The sequence below is a fragment of the Balaenoptera borealis genome (genome assembly GCF_965194805.1).
Source record: "Balaenoptera borealis genome assembly, chromosome: 8".
Lineage (NCBI taxonomy): Eukaryota > Metazoa > Chordata > Mammalia > Artiodactyla > Balaenopteridae > Balaenoptera > Balaenoptera borealis.
The window spans coordinates 115,937,868-115,957,543 of NC_138865.1; the positions used below are offsets into that span (position 1 = coordinate 115,937,868).

The 19,676-nt window shown below is 53.7% G+C and overlaps 1 long non-coding RNA gene across 4 annotated transcripts; it reads right to left on the minus strand.

The window, feature by feature from the left end:
• Positions 1-6,997: 6,997 nt before the first annotated feature.
• Positions 6,998-19,305, minus strand: LOC309633873. Of its 4 annotated transcripts, XR_014247732.1 has the most exons (6): positions 15,111-19,305; positions 13,347-13,452; positions 11,543-11,694; positions 10,395-10,663; positions 9,069-9,477; positions 6,998-8,335 (listed from the first exon to the last, which is right to left on the minus strand). It is a non-coding gene; the product is annotated as an uncharacterized lncRNA (long non-coding RNA). The 4 variants fall into 4 exon arrangements; XR_014247733.1 differs by having other exon boundaries at positions 10,395-11,694; XR_014247730.1 differs by lacking the exons at positions 10,395-10,663; positions 11,543-11,694 and having other exon boundaries at positions 13,380-13,452.
• Positions 19,306-19,676: the final 371 nt, after the last annotated feature.

Genomic DNA, 19,676 nt, shown 5'->3' on the forward strand with positions numbered 1-19,676 from the left:
CACACGGCTGGCAAATGGCAGAGATGGAACTCAGACTGAGGCTGTCTGGCTCCAAAGTCCCTGCCCTTGTCCCACACACAAAGCTGCACTAGACTAGACGTGGAAGGACAAGGGACATGCAGATGACCGCCCCCTCTCCCCGCCCCCACCTCCCTGTGACGCTGCCTCCTGTGTGCTCTGTGTCCCAGGCCTGGGTGGGACTCGAGTGGGTCACAGGATCAGGTGGGGCTGGAAAGACCGAGCTCAGTCCCTGCTCAGGCCCAGTAGGGGTAGTAGGGGGTTGCAACATCAGAGGCTGAGGTTCTGGAGAAGTTGGGACCCCAGCTGGGGTGGGCACAGGTCATTGGGGCACACAGTCACACTGTGCCCCAGGAGCACAGCCCCACTCACCTGTTTGGGATTCGAGGATTTTGAGTTGTGGCTACGATATCCCCAGGACTGGAGCAGCACCCCGGCCCCCTGCTTCCTCCTCTGGAAGCAGGTCCAGGGGACCGCACCAGTGGCATTAAAAAAAAATCCCATTCCCTCAGTGACCATCAGGGAAGTGCAAATCAAAACCGCAATAAGATACCACCTAAGACCTGTTAGGATGGCTACTACCAAAACTCAGAAAATAACAAGTGTTGGTGAGGATGTGGAGAAATTGGAAGCTTGTGCACTATTGGTGGGAATGTAAAATGGTCCAGCCGCCGTGGAAAACAGTATGGCGGGTCCTCAAAAAATTAAAAATAGAATTACCATATGATCTAGCAATTCCACTTTGAGATATATACCTCAAAGAATTGGAAGCAGGGTCTCCAACAGATATATGTACACCCACGCTCATTGCAGCGTTATTCACAGTAGCCAAAAGGCGGGAACAACCCAAGTGTCCATCAACAGATGAATGGATAAACAAAATGTGGTACATACATATAATGGAATATCATTCAGCCTTAAAAAGGAAGGGCATTCTGACACGTGCTTCAATTTGGATGAACCTGGAGGACATTGTGCTAACTGAGATAAGCCAGACACAAGAGGACAAATATTGTATGATTACACTTATATTAGGTATCTAGAATGGGTAAATTCATAGAGAATGGTGGGTGCCAAGGCCTGGGGGGAGGGGTAAATAAGGAGTTAGCGTTTAATAGGCACAAAGTTTCGCAGGATAAAAAGGGTTCTGGGTCTTCCCTGGTGGTCCAGTGGTTAAGACTCCATGCTTCCGCTTCAGGGGATAGGGTTCGATCCCTGATGGGGGAAGTAAGATCCTGCATGCCGCAAGGTGCGGCCAAAAAGAAAGAGTTCTGGAGATGGATGGTGGTGGTGGTTGCACAAGAATGTTAATGGACTTAATGCCACTGAACTGTACACTTACAAATGGTTAAGTTGGTAAATTAAAAAAAAAAAAAAACCTTATTGTAAGCTCTCCCAAGTTGTCAACAGTGGGCTTTCTTTTAAGTTGTGTTTGTAAGAGATAAATTAAAATACCAGGGGGCAGTTGTCACTAGAGCAGTTAAGAATCCCAGATGCTGGGGTTTCCGGGCCAGTGACCTTACCTCCTTGAGCCTCAGTTTCCTGCTGGGGAAATGGGGATAATGATAGTGCCTCCCTCCTGGGGCCACTGTGAGGATTCCATGATATCCCCACGGTGGCCCACCCAGTGGCCAGGGTCCAGTGAGCACGCCACACCAGCAGCCCTTAGTATTGGCAGATATTCCTCAGGCCTTTAGGGTTTGGGATCATGAGCAGCACAGGCCCTAGTCAGAGGAGAAAAGCCCCCTTGCCTCACCACACACATGGGGAAACTGAGGCCTGGAGGAGTCAAGGGACCTGTCCAAGCTCTCTCGTATCCCTTGAACCAGAATGTGGTTTTCCAAATGTGTATCATTTAGCAAGGTTAGGTTGTTCTGCAGTAACAAATAAGCCCCACATTGAACTGTCTCAACACAACAAAAGTCTGCTGTGAGTCCAAGTGATTCTCCAGGGCAACTGCCCTCCGTGTGAAAGCTCAGGGGTCCACGCTGCCTCCGTCCTGTGTCACCTCCATCTCTGGGTCACTGAGACAGGGAAAAGAACAACACATCACTTCTTCCCACAATCCACTGGCCAGCACTGGTCGCATCACCCCGCGGCAAGGTGATGGGTCCTGAGAAGGAGAGGAGAACTGAGGGTGGGTGAGCACCAAAAGTTTCTACTCAGCATCCTAGTGGGAGGAAGGCCAGCGGATGGCTTTCCTAGGGAGTACGTGCTCACGGTGAAGTGAATCAAAGAGAAAAGGGTTTAAGGGTAGAATTATTCTCCTTCCTACCCAAGCCCCCAGCTCCCTTCCCAGGGCAACCACAGCTACCAGGACTATTCTGCACGTTGACAAGCAAGGTGTGTACCAGGTGTCCTTCTTGAAATACCAACGAAGGCTTATTGCTCTTTTTCACTCCTTGAAGGAGCAGGCAGGTATTTGTCACAGCTTTTTGCTCTTCCGCTGGGCAGTGCCTTCCCATTATGTAATCAGTCCCCCTGGATGGGTGTCTAGGCGTTTTCCAAAGTTCTCCTGTTATAAACAGTGATGCAATGAATTTCCTGTGCATTTTCCCTTGTCTCCCGTGTGAGGCTTTCTGTGGTCTAAATTCCTAAAAATGGAATCTGTTGGTCAAAGGGCAGGTGCATGGAACCATCTGACAGCTCTCTGGCAGCAGGTGCTGCCTCCAGGGTCAGGAGGGGCTTGTAAGAACAGTTGCCAATGGAGCCGAGTTTTCCATCCCAGGGGGTTTTCCAAAGAGGACACTGAGGAGGGGAAGCAGGAAGAGGGGGTGCCCTTCCCATCTCGACTCTGCGATGCCAGCCCTAATACCGGTGCTCTTGCCATGCCCATCTTACAGAAAGCAAACCCTGCCCGTGGTGCCCAGAGAGCAGCCTTTGAGTCCCGGTCCCAGCCTGAGCTGAGTCCTCTTGGGTTCCAGCTCTTCGCTGGAGACCTCGCGGATCCTCTCCTTACTGGCCCCTCTCAAAGGCACTCGTGTTCCCCCAAGAGCTTTCTTTCAGCGAGTTTCTGAAACTCATCTTCTCTTCTTCGGGACTCACTGGGTCTGGTTCTTTGGTTCCTCGGGTTGCAGAACAATCTTACTTTTTCCCTTCGTTTTTTTCCTATCTGCTGCATCTCTTTGGAAGAGTGTCTTGGTATTTACAGAGTTTAGTCTTGTTGACTTGAAAAATTTTTTTCTTTTTTGGGGTAACCTCACTGTTGTTTCTGGAGAAAACCAAAACACCCTTCTTGTAAAATAAATAAATTCAAGCAACACCGAAAGCGACAAGCAAGAAGGTAAAAATCATCAATACTCCTCACCCAGAGATGACTAACTATGGTTAACATGTGTGCATGAACGATCTCCCTCTTCCATAGATGCTAAGCGTTTCTAACCACCCCCTTTAATGATAATGATGATGAAAATCTCTGCCTTTCTCGCTAAAGGTGGGGTGTATGAGTCACTGGAGTGGGACTGAAAGTCGGTATTAGTTTCCCCTCCCAGTTCCCCCATCCTTCACCCAGAGCCATGCCTGGGCCTCTCCTCCCCAGTCTGCTTCCAGTTTGGAAGCTGCCAGTCCAGCTCCAGGGAGCAGATCCCACAGGGTTTGGTACCAACTGAGCAGGGGCTGATGACTTCCCCACCTCCAAAGAGAGTTCCATTCACTCCACACACGGGAGCCGGGATTTCATTCCTTCGCTTCCCAGACACCCAGAGGCTGAGAGCCGGCCCAGTTTGCCCTGTTGTGCCTTCAGCTGGTGGAAAAGTGAGTTTGCCTCTCTGCTCCGTTGTTCTGTCTCCCATCCCCCACCCACCATCGGCAACACTGACTCTTCCTAAGCTCAGAGCAGGCCCCACCTTGGGCCCGGGGGGTTCTACCTGTCGGGGTCTCTCGGGCAAGGTGGAAAGTAGGCCAACCCCAGGCTGTTTCTGTCTCACCTCCCTCCTGAGGGGACCTCCATCTCTAGGGAAGAAGGGGATGCCACTCAGAACTAACCAGGGCCTGGCCTGATTGGGGGCAGCGTGGTGGCAGCCCCAGAACCTGGTCCAACACAGACGAGAGGGAGAGAGAGGCTCCTGGAAGACTCGCAGCCCTGCTTTGGGGCCTCTTGGAGGCACAAGGGCTCTGGAACTTTAGGGACAACTCCATCGGGGAGTGGCAAACATGGCTGTCGCCTGCAGCGGGGATAGAGGCGCCCTGGCTGAGGGGTGGGTACGTGGAGGGCATGGCAGTGCCACAGCAGGACCGGCTCTGTCCGGGGCCGAGGCTGGTTTTTTTCCTGAATATATTTGAACGGCTCCTCAGATCTGTTCGTGAGAAGCTGTGAGTCCTCCTGGTGCCCAAAGAAACCCCTGGGGATGGCTTGACACTGACTGGAGCAGGACCGGGGTCAAGAGCCGATGACACGCGCTGGGTGACCGTGCTGCTTCTTCAGGGGAGGGCGGTCAGTGTCAGAAGCCCGAGTGTCCCAGTTGAGCCTCATACTGGCTGTGTGACCTTGGGCAGATTACTGAAGGTCTCTGAGCCCCAGTTTGCTCGTTCACACTGTGGGTATGACGGCACCCACTTGGTGGGCCTGTTTGAGTGACTGAATGCAACGACCTCGTAAAGGATTCTGGGCCAGAGAGTCCTGGGAGAAGCCTCTTGAGTTGCAGTTTTGTTTGTCTGCTCACCCTTGGGGTGGCAGCCGGGGGAGAGCCAAGTTACCTAAGTGGGGACTTCAGGAAGCCACAATTCTCCATCCCAAACGGCTCCTAATTATTTACAACAGTGGGTTTCAAACTGGTTCTTCACATGCACCTTCCCACCTCAACCTTGTGCCTTATTCCTTCTCAAGATAGATCTTGCCCGAGTGCTCCATACTGAACGAAGCAGGAGCCCACCCTGGCCCTCTTTGCCCCCCCCTTTTCCCAGTGCCCCTTAGGGTCTATCAAAGGCTTGAAAGCCACTGTTTTAGGCCAGCAAAGGTGTCACCGGTCACAGGATGTGGGATAATTAGCCAGAGGGGGGTCATTTTCCCAATGCATTTCTCACTGTGCTTACGGAAAAGACGAAGAGAAGTCTTCAGATCAGAGACCGGTGTTTCTGAGGGTCCTGTCGGGCCTGAGGTCACTAGGCTGGGGCAGGCTGGACAATTCTGATCCCAAGGGCCACCTTCCCTCCGGGCAGCACTGACCTGACCTAAGATGTCCCTGTGGGCAGCACAGGGAGCTGGGTGAGGACACCCTTCTGTGTCGCCAAAGCAAGAACACCCGTCAGCCGCTGTCCAGCATCTTGATCTGAGGCAAGTCCCCACTCTGAGCTTCAGCGTCCTCATCTGTAAAATGGGGCAGTAGTCACTGGGCCCTAGATGAGAAGGGTGGGGGGAGGCTGAAAGAGGCTCTGAGCACTGCTCCTGGCACCTAGAGAGTCATGGACCAGTAGCGCTCATCACTGTCAACAGCGGTAATAAGAATTCTAAACAGGCAGGGGTTTGAAGGAACCTTGGAACTCTTTGCCACAGAGGGAAAGGTCAAAGGCTAAGGTCAAACAGCAGGGTCACGAATCAAACTCAGGACCTGACCCCCGGGCCTCCTGGCCCAGAAAGGGAAGGCTGCCTTCCACCTGCAGCATGACATGGAGAAAAAGGATGCAGATCTCTGAAGAATCCCCAAAGGTTTGCTCCTGACTTCTGGGCTGGTGTCGGTAGCAGGGAAGGCTCTGATCTGCCACCTACCTTGGTTTCTCTGGTGCTGACGGCTCCTTGCTGGGAGAGAAGAGGTTCCTGCCCTCTTTCCTGTTGCTGTTTAGTGCAGGTGACCTGGAGGCTGGCGGGGAGGGGGATGGCTGGGCACAGGTGACATGGAGCAGGGAACAACTGCCACTTAGCTGCTGACATGTGTGCAGCGTGTAGCAGTTCGCAGGGGGAGGGCCCTTGTCCTCGGTCAAGGGGAGGGAAGCGTCACTGGCTCAGTTTGCAGGTGAGGAAACGGAGGCTGTGCTCAAGGCCACAGACTGAGAGTGGTGCGGCCCACTGTGACTGCGGGCTGGGCATGCTTTTCCCCACTCCTTGCCTGATTTTAGGAACTCACCATCATACCTTGAAGACTCTTTCCCCTGTTCCTCCTTTTTGCCTGATCAGCTGTGGGGATTGATCAGAGGGGCCTTAAAAACTTCTAGACTCACAGACGGATTTGAGAGCTGGTTTGGCCCTAGAGAACAGGAAGTTAGTCTTTGGCCCCATCCCACAGAGCAGAAAACTGAGGCTCAGCAAGGTCCCCTGGAAGCAGTGTGGCCTCTGGCTCCAGCCGGGGCCCTCCTGGGACGGCAGCCCCCTCCTGGCCCAGCTCCCACCTTCCCCCCAACTCCAGCGTCCCCAGTCCTCTGGAGGAAGATTTCCGTGGTCCCGGTTGGGGGTGCCAGACTGCCAGCGACGAGTGTTTTTTTAATCCCAGCCCCGCTGACTTAGACGATTATTCTTATTTAAGGCGGGGAGGAAACTCGAGAGCGTGGCAGCCGGTCACCTCCGGGCGGCGGCCCCTCCCCGCCAGCCTCCGGTGCTCAGCTCCAACCGGAGCAGGAAGGGGAGGGGGAGATGGGAAGCAGGAGGAGGGAAGTGGGGAGGAGGAGGCGGGAGAGGGGTTAGAGGGGATAGGAAACGGAGTGGGGAGAAGAGGGAGGAGGAGGGAAGGAAAGGGCAGGAAGGAGAGGATTAGGGAGGGGGGAAGGGGATAGATGGAGAGAGGTGGAGGAGGGGTGAGGAAGAGGGTGGGGGAGGAAGACGGGGGGGGGGGGGGGGGGCACAGAAAGCCACACCCCCCTTGACAGCTCCCTAAGCAGTTAGGAGAGAGGGAGATACACAGATGAATAATTTACTACGGAAATGCAAAAAGAATTTAGAAACTCTCATTTTATAAATATTTATTTTCACAAGTTCGCCCCCTCCCGACTCTCTCCCCCTGGCTGGCCCTAGTCTTTTCTCTTTGGGGGGCCCCGTCCACCTCCCCCCACCGCCCATCTCTATGCTGACCCTGCTTCTCCCACGATCTCTCTCCCTGTCTCTGTACACGGCTGTGACTGTCTCTCTCCATCTCTCTGCCTCTGTTGCTGTGGTAGGGGCGGGGGTGCCTTTTCTTTTCTCTGTCTCTTTTTACTCCACCTCCATTCTCTCTGCGGCCTGTGTCTCTCCCTGCCAGGGTGCGTCTCTGTCTCTGTCTCCCTGTCTCTCCCTCTCGCTGCGCTGTCTCTCCATCTCTGGGTGTCCCTCCCCCGTCTCTGTCTCCCCAGTCTCTTATCCAAGGACCCCAGCTCCCGCCCGCAGGAGTGGGAGGAGCCCTTTGAAGGTTCAGAGGGGAGAGGTCGTTTCCCTGACAACCGGCGGGCGACAGGCAGAGCCACAAGGGCTGCAGATTAAGAAGCCGGCTGCTGGCGGGCCGGGGCGGGAAGCCGCGGGAGCCCCGCCCCGGCCCCGCCCCCTTCCACGCTGCTTGTTGGGGACGCACCTGGGGTGGGTGGTCGGAGGAACGTGAGCTGGGCAGTGGGGGCCGGAGGGGGCTCCCTGGAAGGCCCGTCGGGAGGAGGGGCCGTGGCAGGTAATCCGTCAATCAGTTAATCAATCAGTTAATCAATTGGTGGGGCAATCAGTTACAGGCACGCACAAAGGGAGAGTTTAAGAGCTCGGGTGTGGAATGAGACGGAGCTGAGTTCTAATCCCTCCTGGGCTTTGTCCTGGCAGTGTGGTCCCGAGAGCTCTAAGTCCCTGCACACCTGGCCGGCCTCGGTCTCCCACCTGTGCAACGGGGCCACAGCAGCCCCTGCCAGCAGGGCAGACGCTCCAATGCGGGTCATCGTTGCCCTTGTCTATCCTTTACTTCACAGATGGAAAAGGGAGGCCCTGAGCGGGGAAGTGCCTGGTGGTCATGGAAGGGACCTGGGGGCGGGTTACCAGCCATTTAACAAGCTCAACAAAACTGACTTCCGCGGACTCGCTTTTTGTGAGCTGGGACCTAGGCTCAGAGGTGATCCCACCCTTCACAGCACTTGCCTCGGTGCCTGACCCAGAACGGGTCCTCCGTTTGCACGGCCTGCTCCCTCTGTCTCTCTCCCCTGCCTGTCTCCTCTCCTCCAGGAGTGGGGAAACTGAGTTCCAGCGAGGCCAGATGGCTGGCATGGTTGCCTAGACCCCGGAGTTGAATGCCAGCCCCTCCCCTTAAGCCATTTCTGAGCCTGACACAGAAGCGCAAAAGAGCTGGGGAGACGGAGCATATTCGTTAATAATGGAGGAATCCTCGGGCAGCATCCTCAGGGTCACCAGCTGGGTCTCTTGGCAGACACTCCCTGCTCCCTGCAACTTAAAACCAGTGTGTCATTTACTATACGAACTCTTGTTTGTTTGAGCACAACCCTTCTGACAGGCGCCAGCTCCTCCTTGCCCCACCCCTCCCCCCTGAAGCTGGCTGGTGGCTGCGCTGGAAGATGGTGAAGGGGCTGGTGGAACATTCCCCCCCCCCCTCCCCGGGAAGGGCTGGGGAGTCACTGGGAAGGTGGCTATTTATAATTTTAGCGGCCCCTTTAAGCCCGGGCTCCAGGCCTGTTGCCAGGCGGGCTCTGTTTGAAGCTCTCAGCTCTAATCCGGCTGCAGCAGTCGGCAGTAGCAATGCTCCCAAATCAGGGTCCTGGGGTTGCCCCAGAGGCAGGGACAGGCCTGGCTTGTGGAGCTCTCCTGCGACTGAAGGCAGCTGCAGGACCACCCCCTCCCCATCCCCAGCTCCCCCCACCGGGCAAACGCCACACACACACACACACACACACACACACACACACACACACACCCCTCTCTATGAAACAAACACACAAACTCATCCTCACAAACCCTGGGGGAGAGAATCCCATGGCTCCCACGCGGACCGGCATTGGTGTCTGAGGCCTGTGGGCCCCTAGCCCGAGGCCTGCCCTGCCCATGCCAGCCACCTTTCCTCTGCAGGAAGGATTTCTCTAGGACCCTATGATCCTCCCCAAAGGTTCTAGACTCTACTCTCCTTGAGCCCCAGGACACCCCATGTGGGTTTAGAACCGGAACCCACCTAGGAACTGACAGGAAGAAAGGGCGGAGAGGCGGTGGGAGGGGCTGTCAGATCTTGAAGGAGGGGCATTGGTCCAGATGCCCAACATGGCCCCTGGCTCTCCAAAGTGGAGCTCATCCCTGGTGGAAGGGTTCTTATTCCCCCAGTTTACAGATGGGGAAGGTGAGGCTGGGAGCAGTAACACACCCAAGATCCCCCAGCTAGTGAGAGGAGCGGCTGGGATTTGGGCCACGTGTCAGGCTCCCACACACTTCTGCACTTGCAGGCCGGGGCAATTGATAGCATCCCCACATGTTTCCCCGAATGCAGGTTTGGGGTTTCCCCACGGCCATCTGTGGTTGGCAGGACAGCTTGCATCTCCGCCTGGCACGTTATGGGTGCCCAGTTCACATTCCCTGGCTGATCGCATCTATGGAGAGAACAGAGAAAAGGGAGAGCGAGGAGGACCCTCGGTCAGGCTGTGCCCTCCGCAGCCAGTGGGTCTCACCATGGAGCCAGCGATCAGGCTGTGGGGTAACTTGCACCTCAGGAGGCTCCAGGGGCAGGGAGGACATGAGAGGGACTAGGGGAGTCAAAGGGGACCGGTCCCTGAGACTTGGGGCCCCCGTGTCAGACAAGGCATGGGATGGGATGCTGAGGCCTGGGGTCCAGTTCCAGAACCAGCTGTGTGACCTTGGGTCAGGCCTGCTATCTCTCTGGGCCTCAGTAAAAACAAGGGAGCTGTGCTCCCTAATCTCCAAGGATCCTCCCAGGAGGACAGGTCGAGGAGTCTCTGAGCCTTTCATCCTCCACCAAACCTCCCTTGAGCGCCAGCAACTTCACGAGGCCGTGCTTGGCTGAGCTACAGGAGACCCAACCTGCGGAGGTGAATGCCTGGTCCCGGGGAGCCAGAGTGCAAATGCCCCTCTCCCAGTGTTAGGCCAAATGCCAATGGAGGAACTGAGCAGCTAGTAATGGCCACATTTATACAGCACCTACCATCAGCTTTACCCCTGTTGCCTTGTTAAATCTACACAACAGCCTCATGCAGTAATTACCATTATTATCCCCATTTTACAGTTGAGGAAACTGAGGCCCAAACCTGTCCCAGTTCATACAGGTGGAAGTGCGAGCCCAGGCAGATCCCAGCCTTGGGTTGCGGCAGCTGCCTTGATGGTTGTTAGAAAAGTCTTCAAAGTGGAGGCTTTCTAAGAGCTCAGTCTAGAAAGATCTTCCCAAATAGGAAAGGAGGCAGAGGGCGTGCCCTGAACAAAGGCATGGTGCAAGGACTGAGGCGTATGGCATGGTGTGGTGCACAAGGAGGATGGGGTGGAGGCCTGTCATCACCTGAGGGGGTCTGTAGGACGCTGTTCCAGTTATCCGCTGCTGTGTGATAAACCACCCCCAGTGCAGTGGCTTCAAGCATTAGTTTATTAGTCTTCCTGGTGATGCTGGGGTTGATGGGGCTTAGCTGGGCAGGTTCTTGCTTGGAGTCTCTCATGCAGTTGCAGGCAGATAGCAGCTGAGGCCGGGGTCATCTGAAGGCTCCACTGGGCTGGGTGCCCAGGATGGCCTCATCTTGCTGCCGCATCCTGTGCCCTTTCCAGCAACCTAGACTGGATTTCTTGTGTCAAAACTCAAGGCTCCAAGAGGCAAGAGGTCAAGCTGCCAGGCCAGTTCTGGAACTGTTCCAGTGTCACTTCTGTCATCCTCACTGGTCACAGCAGTCACGTGGCCCACCCAGATTGAAGGGAAGGGAGAATAGACCCTACCTCTCGATGACGGGAGTGCCAAAGACTCTGTGGCCATGTTTAATCTGCCACAGATGCTAATACATACTTCATGGAAAAAGTGGAGTTCATGGTTCAGTAAATTGTGGGCAAGGCTGGATTAAGCAAAATTGAGTAGGGTTCTTTCTTGCGGGACTTCTCAGTGCCTTCATGTGCTGATGTGGATGGTTTGTTTCCAACACAAGGACAGAGCTTGTAGAATTTCCCAAATGATTTTGGTTTGCCTGCCAAGGGGGTCCCATCTTGGGGCGGGGGTACCTGGCCTGGGAGGCTGGGGGACTGAGGCTCCTTTTGAGCTCCCAGAACATTGCTCTAGAGCCTCCAGATCTGGGCTTCCACAGTACGATGCATGGATGTGATGAGATGAAGCTGGCTCTGTCTCTGACTGATCCTACACTCCTGGGGTATCTGGGTGTGCGGCGAGCTGCCCAGGTCTGCTGGCCAGGGCCACCTCCTTGGGCAAGCTGAGCCAGGTCTCACCAGCTCAGGTGACCAGAACCTTGGATCACCCGCCCCTGTCTCTTCTTCTTCCCTTCTGGCCCTGAGAAAGGGGCTTCCTCCCGTGGACCTCCTGGCACCCCCCTCTGTCGGGGTCAGCAGGGAGGCCGATGGGTGGCATGGGGCAAGGGAAGGGGCCTTGCAGCCTGACTGTGTGACCTTGCCCCAGCCTCCACCCAGGCCGAGCCTCAGTTTCCAGCTACTCACGTGGGGTGATGAAGGCCTCCTCACCAGCTGTGCGTGAGGACACCACCCAAGGAGCTGGGCTTCACTGGATGTCTACTGGGAAGGCAGGCCCTCCACCTTGCAAGTTTCAGGTTCCAGCTCATGTCATTCTCTCTGGGCCTCAATGTCCTCGTCTGTAAAATGGGGATGGTAATAGTACCCACCCCATAAGGTTCAGTGAGTATTAACTGGGTAACAGCCATGGAATTAAGAGATGGAGACCCAAGCGCTCCCAGCCCAAAGGTCTCAACCTCTGTGGTCCTGGCTGCTGGCTGAGCCGGGCCAGTGGGCAGTGCCAGTTTCTGGCTGCATCTGCTGGGTGCAGTGCCTGTGTGACACTGTGCAGAGTGGGCTGTCTGCTTCCCAGGAAGCAGGGGAGTGCTGTTAAGGAAGGCTGCAGCTCGGGTTGTCTCCCCTCTCCCCTCTGCAGGCTGCTTCCCCCTCGCTCTCCCGTTCCTGATCCAGGGCCAGCTCCCGCCACGGCTCCAGGACACCATGCCCCACCACTTGATGTCCCTGGGCAGGGGCTGGCAGGGGAGGGCTAGCTCCCAGAGAGCAGGGGTCACAATGCACTCTCCCCCACCTCCTCTGGCCTGGACAAGCAAGGTGCCCAGGGACAGTCTCGGAGCCTCTCCGATGGATCCCATCACCCTCCAGATGTGTGTCCTTGGGCACAGGACACCAGCCCTCAGTTTCCCCCCTCTGCAAATTACCGCAAGTATGTTCCTGCTGAGAGAGGCTGGAGGGAGGATTTGATGAGATGCCGCCCCTACCTCAGCTCGAGGCAGCTCCAGCATCATTTGGGCTGGCGCCTTCTACCCCATCAGGGATTCCAGCCAGAGCCCTGCAGCCGCAGCAACAGGGGCCAGAATTTCCCAGCAGCCCCATGGGAGGACCACAGCTAGGGTGTGGGATATCCAGGGCACCCTGGAGAGCAGTCCTCTACACCTGCACCTCTCCGCTGCCCACAGAGCGAGTGAGTCCCCCAGACTTCATCCCCCCCTCTCGGGGAACCACCGCCCACGGGTGGCACCCAGCCATCCTGCTTCCTCTCCTCCTCACGCCTCCCACAGTGTGCAGTCACTCTGCCTCCCTAGGGAATTGCACATCTGCCCCCCCCTCCAGCCACCGTGCCCCCCTCTACTGCTCCTCCATCTCCCGCCTGGAACGCCACACCAGCCTCTTCCAGGACCCCTTCCGGGACGGCCCCCAATGACCCACACTCCACAAAGGGCCCTGCAGTTCTGGTGAAGCGTCACCCCAGCCCACGATGACCCAGTAGCTCAAATGCCTGAAATCGGCTCCTTCCCTTGGCTTTGAGGGCTCTGGGGACCTGGTTCCTGCCCACCCCTGCAGCCTCCCCGCTCCCCACCGCACCTGTGCTCCAGCCAGACCAGCTACTTTCCGGCCTCTGTGCCCATGCACATGCTGTTCGGGGGACTGGAATTCTCTCCTGTGTCATCGGATCAGCTGTTCATTCTTTAGGACTCAGCCAGGGCTTTGTCTCCTCCGGGGAGGTGCCCCTGACCCTCCTGTGCCATGGTCTGTCTACTTGTCTCTCACCTCCACTAGACTGTCCAGGAGGGGCTGCATCTTGTTTATCTCTAGTCCTCTAGCTTGGTTCAAGGCCTGCCTGGGAGATGGGGTCACTAGTGCTGGTCAAAGGATGGCTCCATCCCACCCCATCCCACTCCAGCTCCATCCTCACACCCCACTCCTTCCCTGGGACCCATCTCCCTTCCCCTCTGTTCTCTCTGTGGGGTAGCATTGTGCTAAGGGTACCCACTTTGAAGTCACACGACCTGGGTCTTCATCCCACCTGCACCTCCTCGAGGCGCTGAGCCTCAGTTCTTCATCTGCAGAATGGGGAGAACCACAGCACCGTCCTAAGGCTGTTGGAAAGATTAAGTGAAGCGTGTTTATCATGTCCTTGGACATCATAGGAGTTCAGTAAATGTTAACTAATATCGTCCTTGTTCTGTATTATCCAGCCCAGCCTGTTGTAATCACCTCCTGGCCTGGGTCTGGGTCTCCTGTCGCCACAGCTCTCTGCTCCAAGCTGCTCACAACTTGAATCATTTCGTCTTCACTTAGAACACTCAATGGCTCCCCATTGCCTCCCCCAGGACATAAAAACTCCAGCTAATTTTCAAAGCTCTTCATCACCTGTTTTTCCGGTGAGGCTGCCCTGACTAGTGGCGAAAAGAAGATCTTCAAGGAGGAAGGGGCTTCCTCCTGGCAGGCCCCTCCCCACCCCCCACCCCCAGGGAGCTGGGGGACCCTGGATGGGTCCTTCACTTCCCAGCTGGCTCCCTCAGCTGCGAAGTGGAGCTAGTACCAGTGCCTTGTCCTGGTCCCCTCCCGGGGGTATGGGGGACGGGGACGCTGCGGGCAGAGGGCTTAGCCTGGCGTAGGGACGTGCTGAGCACCAGGGCCTCGTGGCTGGCTCAGGCCAGCCCACAGCCCGGCACACAGGCTCTGGAGCGAGGCCGGAATCCACACTGATCCTCGTCTCCACAGAGTTCCCACCTTTCCACATTGAATATTACCCTGACTGTGTTGTAGGGAAAGGAAGAGAACATTTGTTCTTTTTTTAAAGAAAATAACATTTTTCTCCATTTACGAAAGTAATACATGTTAACTGTGGATAATTTTGAAATTAAGATAAACCAAAGAGAAAAATTTAAATCATCTATTAATTCATCACCCATCCATAGCACTTTGAGTGCCTGAGCCTCTAGCCTCCAGACTTTGTACTGGGTATGCAGCATGAACTCTGCTTTGAGCCCAGCAAGGGGATCACAGAACATTCTGGTTTGCAACCTGGTTCTTCCTTTCACCAGCAGAACTCAAACTTCTCCGCCACCCAAGGCCTCTACCCACTGGTACCCAGAGAATGCTCCCCAAGCAGCAGCTGTTAGAAGTGCAGGATCTTGGGGGCAGGGGTGGGGGTAGTTCCTTGGTGGCCTCGTGGTTAGGATTCCAGGCTTTCACTGCCCAGGTCCAATCCCTGGTCAGGTAACTGAGACCCTGCAAGCTGTGCTGCAGGGCAAACAAACAAACAAACAAAAAAGAAGTGCAGGATCTCAGCCCCGGGCCCCCAGAACCTGCATTTCCCCAGGAGTCCCAGGAGATTCTCAGGCACAGAAGCAGGCCCAAAGCCCCCTTTCCAACAGCAGCTGAGTGCCCACAGTGTGGATACGCTCACACTTATTTGCGCCAATCCCCTATTATTGAACACGGAGGTGGTTTCCAAGTTGTGATATAAATAAGGCCACAGAGAATAGCATAACGATAGCTAAACCCTGGGCACGCCATGGGTATTTTCCGGGAGTGAGTATTAAGGAGCTCCCCTGAAATCTGCTTCGTTCCCCTTCTCCCCAGAACATTCTGGTGGGGTAGGGACCATCTTCATCCCCATTCTGCAGGTGAATAAACTGAGGCTGGAGGCAGGGGTGACAACACTCGCCACGGTCCCATAAACAGTGGCCAAGCCAGGACTTAAGCCGTCCTGGCCAGGTTTCCTTTCCTCCACACCCATCCTACTGACCTTTGCTGGAAGTGAGTTTTTGGTCCAGTGTCAGCCTCTGTATGCACGGTGTGGGTCTCACGCGCGACCCAGGCTGGGCACACAGCTGCTTCCGGACGTCCGTGTCCCTGCCCAGTGGGACCAGTTTGCCCTGGTGACAGACGAGGCTTGGCTGGGTGGAAGGGGGGGCCTCACTCCACAGCGGGAACCTGGAGGGGCTGGTGGGCGGTGCTTCAGGGAGGGGACAGGAAATGATAGAGGAGAAAGAGGGGCTTCCAGGTCAGCAGGGAGGGGGCTCAGGCCCAGAAGAGAGGAGGGAAGGACAACGGCAGGGGACCTTCCAGTGAGGTGGCAGGAGGCACAGCCATGTGACCGTGAATCCTTTTGGGGGAAACCCTTGGCGGGGAACAGAATGCCGTGATGGCAGCAGATTCTATTAAAAGCAATTCTCATTACTGTACCGTTAATTATTAATAGGATTGGGCAAATAAAGGATGGGAAGACCCAGCTGGGCCTGACTCAAATTTTGCCTCCCGGGCAAATGGCTTTTGGGTCCCATCCAGGAGACCCAGCCATGAACGTGCCTGTTGGAAAGTAATGACAACCCACGGCTGCCACGGTGGGACGGGCACCACTTATATCTGCTTTGAAAAGATAAAGAAAGGGAGCCCAGAGGAGGCAAACATGGACCTCTGCCCATTCTCCCCAGCTGAGCTCTTAGGCCTAGACGACCTGGCCATCAATTCCTGCAGACCTCATTCTTCTCTGAGCACGGCCAGACATGGGGCTGTTCAGCCTCTAAAGAGATCCAGAGAGGAACTTTCTCCATGTCGCAGCAGAAACCACAGTGAGAACTAGGCCAGGAAGGAGAGTCAAGTTTGGGCTGAGGAGACCCCAGAGAGAGAGACTTCACCCCTCTATCTTGCTCCCAACCTCCTTATCTACACAGAACTCCTATCCACCCTTCAGAGCCCAGCTCAGATGGCCTGTCCTTCAGGCGGCCCTACCCAGTCCCAGCTGTGCTAACAAACAAGGATACAGACACCGTTCCTGCACTCATGGGGCTGCCAGTCTGACAGGAGTCTAGTGAGGTGATTATTCAGATAATCATCACAAACCATGATGACAAACAGGCACCATGCTCTACAGCAGGGAAGTGGAAACTGTGCACCATGAGGGCAGGAATCCTAATGATTTTATCTTCCTCTCCCCTAGACTACTTCCTTTCCCCTTACTTTTGCCTGGAGCAAAAGAAAGTTCTCAATAAATGTGTCTGATTTCACAGACTGCTAATTTGGGAGCATAAGAACAAGGTCTTCAAGATGGGAGAGATCTCTGGAGAAGTCAGGTTTGCAGAGCGGAGGGAGGAAGAGGTGGGGGCCTGGGCCTTTTCCCTATTCCTCCATCTTTGCAGAACTCTCCTGTATTATTAGCTGATTTATCCTAACATCCACTATGAAGCCAAGCCGTGAACACGCTACTTTTTTTGAATAAATAAATGTGCATGAATGAGTCTGAGCTTTAAAAAAAAAGCACTAAAAACCTGTGGACTTCTATATAAGATGACATGTAACTAGAAACCCTGATAGAGCCATTCTTAGTTTTCCACTAAATACCCATGAAGGTAGTGAGAAATATGAAACCTGACTCATTGTGGGAAACAGCTGCCTACCCCATGCCAGAATCTGGGAGGAGCCCATGCTGATAATAGTGGGGGTGGGAGCCGGTGTTGGAGAGAAAGCTCAGAGAGACCGGGGGAAAAAGGTAGGAAGGGGGGGCTTCCCTGGTGGCTCAGTGGCTGAGAGTCTGCCTGCCAATGCGGGGGACACGGGTTCGAGCCCTGGTCTGGGAAGATCCCACATGCCGCGGAGCAACTAGGCCCGTGAGCCACAACTACTGAGCCTGCGCGTCTGGAGCCTGTGCTCCGCAACAAGAGGCCGCGACAGTGAGAGGCCCGCGCACCGCGATGAAGAGTGGCCCCCCCTTGCCGCAACTAGAGAAAGCCCTTGCACAGAAACGAAGACCCAACACAGCCAAAAATAATAAATAAATAAATAAATAAATAAAAATTTAAAAAAAAAGAAAGAAAGAAACAGACACCAAGATAAGATTAAGTGTGCAAAAAAAAAAAAAAAAAAAAAAAGGTAGGATGGGGCTCAGAACCTCCTCCATCATTTGCCCCCAGTCAGAGACCTGGAATCTGTGCCAGTCTGAAAACTGGATAACTGTCCCTCTCCCACAGATGCTATTGGAGTAATGTCCCCTAGTCATTCAGAGAAAGTGGGCAAGCAGGGGGCTTTCATGGTGCATGGGATTCTGGGAAGCAAAGATGATCATTGTAGGGGGAGTGAGGGGGGGGAGAACACTAGGAAACTCCCCAGTAGCAGTGCATGCTGGGACTTTTGCTTATTTCATCTGTTCAGAAAATCCAAGAACCATTTAGCTGGGCCAGAGCGGATGCCACCCTCGTTCAGCAGGGCTGCAGTTGGCAGAACCTGCTGGAAACTGGGACATGGATTGCACAAAGCCCACTTGATTCTGTTGCCCAGACCAAACCCTGAGAATGGGATGGAGCCACCAAACAAGTAATAAGAGGACAGGACCAGAGGCAATCTACACATCCTGTCTACTTATAATCGTGGAGTGTGGGTTAATGTTTCTGTGTTTGACGGACAATACAGAGGCAAAAGCATCAACCACAAAGGACTGTGAAAGAACACTCCTGAACATGGAAAGGGAATCAGCATTCTGCAACACTTGAGAGCAGGCGGTTGACAGCAGTTTCCTAAAGGAACCAGAAGACGTCAGGAAACGGTGTGGCAACCTTCACGGAAAGACGAGCTCTGCAAAACAGGAGCAGGAAAGCACAGGGCAGCCCCGACAGATGGGAAAAGGCAGCATGAGGATATTAAAAAAAGGGACGCGGACGTGGATTGTATAGTGCCTTGAACTGTGGTCTCCAAAAAGATACGTCCAAGTCCTACCCCTTGGTAATTGCGAATGTAACCTTACTTGGGAAAAGGGTCTTTGCAGATATAATTAAGAATCTCAAGATGGGATCATCCTGGATGAACTGGGTGGGCCCTAAATCCAATGATAAGTGTCCATATTAGAAGAGAAACACAGACAGGAGAGAAACAGGAGGAGGCCGTGTGAAGGTAGCGGCAGAGATTGGAGTGATACAGCTACAAGCCAAGAAATGCCATAAGCCAGGAGAGGGGCATGGAGCAGATTCACCCTCAGAGCCTCCAGAAGGAACCAACCCTGCCAACACCTGGATTTCAGACTTCTGGCCTCCAGAACTGTGAGAGAACACATTTCTGTTGTGTTAAGCCACCCAGTTGTCATTTCATATAGCTGCCCTAGGAAACTAAGACAGATGGGGTTAGGAAAGACCGCAAGGAAAGAAAAAACATAGTAGCAGGGTTCAAGTCCATACTAGAGACAGTGAAAAGCGGAAATTGTAATGCAGAAAATGCAATCAGTGATGGGGAGAGGCCAACCTTGGACATTTTCTAAAAAGTGTGGCGGAAATCGAGAGATGAAAACAAAGCATGAGAAAGTGATGAGGATTAGCAGACAGCAAACACATAACTGGGATTCTTGAAAAAAAGGCTAGAATAAGAGATAACTTAGAATATAATGAGGAAAACTCACCTGTGCCTTAAAACCAAACAGAAAGATCTGAATATGCAGATTGCAAAGGTTCACTGCATTCTGGGGGAAATAAATAGAGGCCTCTACCGAGACATTCTGGAAAACAATGTGATTTATACAAATAATGACAACTTGTATATGCCTCCAGGAAGGAAAGTGATTTACTTATAAAAGAACAAACCCAGGCTGGTTTAGATTGTGACATGCTAAGTGATGAGGGAGCCATGTTTATGAGGTTTGGGGGAAATACTGAGCACTTGTTACTGAAAGATATGCTCCCATCAGCAGGGAGTCTAAGAATGATAACCCCTGTGTCTTAAGAAGTCTGGGCATTAGCACTGAAACCAGCTAAAAAGCAGCAAGTCTACAGATTTATTGTCAGTATCACTTCCAGCCTAAATACAAATGTCAAAAATTGTTCTTAAATGACAAATCATAGAATGGAAAAATAATCTGACCATCTGAATCTAGAGCTTTAAGTCACATCAATGTAGATCAAAAGGGACCTGAGAGACCTCTTAAATAAGAGGGATTCAGGACGCACTGTTTCTCCTTGAATGATCAGGCAGCTACAAATGAAAGAATTTTTTCAATGTATGATAACTTCGAGTACAATTAGAAATGAAATAGCTACTAACCTAAGTCTGCAAAAGACTAAAGCAAAAATTCAAAGTCCATAAAACAAAATGCAGGAACAAAAGGAAGAGAAAAAGGCGGACACCAGCTTTTCCATAGAAGTGAGATGTGCAGGGTCAATGTTAACAATGAATGTAAATGCATGATGTTTTCCTAGTAAAATACCAAAGACTCTCAGATTGGATAAAACAAAAACTAAGACGGAAACCTAACTATACAGTGCTTGTAAGAAATACACTTAAAACCAAAGGACATGAAACAGTTAAAAATAAAAGATTGAGCAAAGTTACATGA